A 4,324-nucleotide genomic window follows, 5' to 3' on the forward strand; every position below is an offset into this window, starting at 1 on the left:
CAACCCCCCGAAAAATCCATTTAGTGTTTTGTGTTCTGGTGATTGCCATCAGCTGGTGCCTTGTTTTTCTTTGATTCTCCTAATTTTTGGTGCAGCAGTTGGAGGTGGGAGGCTCTCAAGATGCATAAACCTAGTATAACACCTGATGGAGCTGTGAACCTAGCTACTTCCTTCTCTTTTCCTCCCAGTCCACAGCTCTGAAAAGTAAGATGGCTGGGGGCATGTTGTTCAGAGAACTACAGAATTGAACCCTTTGGTTTAATTCACATATAACTAGGCAGGCAGAACTAGGTCCCCTGAAGCATTGGTGTCATTTTCTCAAAAAACAGTCACTCCAGCACACCCCCGGAAGTCCCTTCTTGGGAATAATGGAACTTGAATAATTCTGGATTCCCAGAAAAATGCAAATCAGTATCTTGATTCCTGATATAGTTGAACTTTGAATTTGAAATATCATCATATAGGTGAACTCTGAATCTGAAAAATGTGTCCCTTACTTTCCTGATCTGCAAGGTTTGATGTGTTGGAGAGTGTCATCAAGTGACAGCTGACTTACAGCAACCCTGCAGAGTTTTCAAGGCAAGAGACATTCAGAGGTGGTTTACCATTACCAGCCTCTATGTAATGGCCCTGGTATTCTTGAAGGTCACCTTAGCTTCTGAGATCTGAGGATTTCAGGCTAGCATGGGCTATCTAGGTTAGAGCAATCTGCAAGGCAGAAATAGCAAGATTGTTATGTCAGTTGGTCATATTTATTACAGTAATTAGACCATCCATGTACAAAAGAAAAAAAAATACAAACAGGAATTAAGAATTAAAAATTTGAGGGGCTTGCATTCTTACATATACAAGCAAAGAAGAGGGATATAAAATATAGCAATTATTCAAGTACAGAATTTATACCTAGTTAAGATTGTTATGTCTGAATATGGCTATTACAAGGCTTCCTGCACATACACAATCTTATACATACTTCAACTAAATCATCTTATCTCACAGAAAAAAATCTTATATTTCAGATAAGATAGCATTATGCCAAACGTGTGTATTCTTAACCTCAGTATTACTTTTATTGATTCATTAAATTGATCTGTTTTCTAATCCCACAGGTTGTGTTAAATGCATTCTCTACCTCTACATGGAAAATCAAAGTATAGTAACAAAGTTTATACTAGTTGGATTCTCCAGTGATCCACAGATGCAAATTTTGCTGTTCTTGGTGTTTCTCATAATTTATGCAATGACACTGCTAGGAAACTTGGCAATCATGTTGGTGATCAGGACAGAGACTAGCCTTAACACCCCTATGTTCTTCTTTCTTAGTCATCTAGCCTTTGCTGATATTTGCTACTCCTCTGTTACTGTCCCAAAGATGTTGCAAAACTTCACAGCAAAGCAGAAAACCATTTCCCAGGAAGGATGCATCTCACAGATCTTCTTCTTTCTCCAGGCTGGCTGTGCAGAAACTGCTCTACTTTCAGTGATGGCCTATGACAGATATGTTGCTATATGTGCCCCTTTGAATTATTCAAGAATTATGATACAGCAAACATATAGACGCCTGGTGAGGGGAGCCTGGACAGCAGGTTTTTTAATGGCTATGGCTAACACATTGCCATTAGTGGATCTGAACTTCTGTAAAGAGAACACCATCTACCACTACTTATGTGAAATTGCATCCCTCTCGCCTTTGTCCTGCAATGAAACTCACACAAATTATATGTTGATACATACTTCCAGTATTATATATGGCTTAATGGTTTTTTGCCCCATAAGCATCTTAGTTATATCATCTCCACAATCTTAAGATGTCGCCCAGTAAAGAGCAGGAGCAAAGCCTTCTCCACCTGCTGCTCCCACCTCATTGTGGTAATTTTGTTTTGTATTACAGCTTTTGCCCAGTATTGGATGCCACATTCTAAATCCACCACAGTCCTGGAAACAGTGGTTTCAATCCAGTATAGCATTTTAACTCCCATGCTGAATCCCATCATATACAGTTTGAAAAATCAAGAAATTAAAACTGCTCTGGGAAAGCAAATTAGAAAACATTGGTAATGCTTCACTACAATTTACAGTTTCACTACAATAGAGCCAAATGCAAGTCCATAGCATCTTATAGATTAACAATACTTTCCTAATTTTTATATGACAAAGTAGGCTTTGACTCGCAAATGAAGATATCTTAGAACATTTTGTTGGGCTTGAAAATGCTGTTTGATCCAAATTCATTTCTTTTTCAATTAAAATTCAAAAAATGTTTACTGTTTCCTGCTTATTGAGGACTATTGCTACTTAAATTAAAATGTAGCGTGCAAACTGAATCCGTATATGCCTATAAATGTGCTACTACATGACATGTAAGAGAAATTACCTGTGGTACAGCACTATGATGTAGTCGTTAGAGTCTCACATTAAAATCCTTTTTATATAGTATAATTCTCCTGTTGCGGTGGCAAATCTGACCATCTTGATTCTTTGGGGCTTGGTGTGATTGTACGGTACAAGCCTTTGACCCATCAAGCTATCCATCAAGTGTACTTGTGTGTTTTTATTGTTTGAGTCCACTCCTCTTTCCCACCCAAGTGGCTGTTGCTAGCCAGCAAAGTTGATTCTGTCAGTAAAATGCAACCAGTTTTAGATCTGGCAGTTACTGTGGGAACATACTATTTGTCCATCACATGTTGGTCACCATCTCTGGCCTCCCATTGGCTTATTCCCATGCCCATACCTACTGTTGGCCCAGGAAGCTGAACAAACTGCCAAAAGCAGTCTTACCTCAGAGACAGCAACATCTCAAACTCTTCTCAGAAAGGGCTGCAGAGCTACTGTAGCATCATGAAAAGCCCAATCAACTGCCCACACAGACAGCCTCCCAGCATACTCAGCCTCCAAAGCCCAATGCAATAGGCCTGGCAAGGAGCCCGGCACCACCTCAGAGGTCATGGCTGTCCCACCTTTAGTATCTTTTCTGCCTCTTTCCTATCACTCCCTCCTCCATCAGCCTCGCCCCAAGAGGGTTGCCTGAGAAGGAGATAGGAAAGCCTCACAGGGTTGCTTTTTCAGTTCAAAAGGGGGAGAGGAATAAGGAAAATTTAAATTTGCCAGCCTCCAGGTGGAACCTGGAGATCTCCTGCTTTTACAACTGATCTCCAGCTGGCAGAGATCAACTCCCCAGCTAGCAGATCAGAAAATGACTGCTATGAAGGGTGGACTCTATGGCTTTGAACCATGCTAAGGCCACTCCCCTCCACAAACCCTATCCTCTCCCAGCTCCACCCCCAAAATCTCCAGATATTTTCCAACACAGACCTGGCAACCCTATGTAAGCTGCTCCCCCCCCCCCATGAAGAAAGACTGGCTTTTTCCTATGTAGACGCTGCAGGGTTGCCAACTGCAGGTTAGGAAATTCCTAACTCTCCAGATGGCAGAGTTCCTAACTCTCCAGGCAGCTCCCCCTGTGGTGGAGAGGGAGTAAATGCCTTCACATGGGTGGGTGGGAAGATAGCAATTTGTGAGTTTTTACACCTTTTTTACAGATTGTTGCTTCGCATGTGCAATCTAGCGCAGCTTTTCATTTTTCAAGATGGTTTCCATCTTTTTACCACTGTCAATGAAGGCTAGGAACTTTTCGGTCCAGGCCCCTACCTGAGATCCTGCTAGAGATCCGGGCCCTGTGGAACTTATCAAGGTTTCAATGGGCTTGCAAGATGGAGCACTTCCACCAAGCTTTTAATTGATCAGGTGGGCATCCTTTTGGAATTACCTGGCCTCCAGATCACCTTACCATCATGGTGACTGTGCTGTGTCACCAAGATATCAGTCTATATGCTGTTGTTGGCTTGCTGTCTGTGTTTGCATTGTTTTGCGTTGACTTTGTTTTTATACTGTTAGGTTTTTATGATGTTTTCAATCTGTAATAGGTGTCTAAATTTCTATTCTAAGCTGCCCTGAGCCCATTTGCGGGAAAGGGTGGGATATAAATCTAAAAGATTAAATCAAATTAAATTGCAAATGTACATCAAAAAAGAAACATTGATGTGATGGCATGTATGACAGCATAGAAAATGGGTTGGATCCTGCAGATCCATACCACATATGGGACCTTCTCTTGAACCCTGTTTTGGAACTGTTTATCCATTTTTCAGTAACTGTCCACCTCAGAATATCCAGTACTTTAAATGTGAGGTGAATGTCCACAAAGCAGAAAACTCAGAGGGATAACTGGAAAGAGGAAGGCTTAAGAAGTGGAAAAATGGTTGATCTCAGCCACATGTCAGGAAATTAATTCAACATGGAATTGAACTAATGAGGAATAATAGTA

The 4,324-nt window shown here is 41.1% G+C and overlaps 1 pseudogene; it reads left to right on the forward strand.

The window, feature by feature from the left end:
* Positions 1-1,138: 1,138 nt before the first annotated feature.
* LOC132583471 (olfactory receptor 8S1-like) lies at positions 1,139-2,058 on the forward strand (annotated as a pseudogene).
* Positions 2,059-4,324: the final 2,266 nt, after the last annotated feature.

The sequence above is a fragment of the Heteronotia binoei genome, chromosome 15 (genome assembly GCF_032191835.1).
Source record: "Heteronotia binoei isolate CCM8104 ecotype False Entrance Well chromosome 15, APGP_CSIRO_Hbin_v1, whole genome shotgun sequence".
In the NCBI taxonomy this organism is placed as follows: Eukaryota; Metazoa; Chordata; class Lepidosauria; order Squamata; family Gekkonidae; genus Heteronotia; species Heteronotia binoei.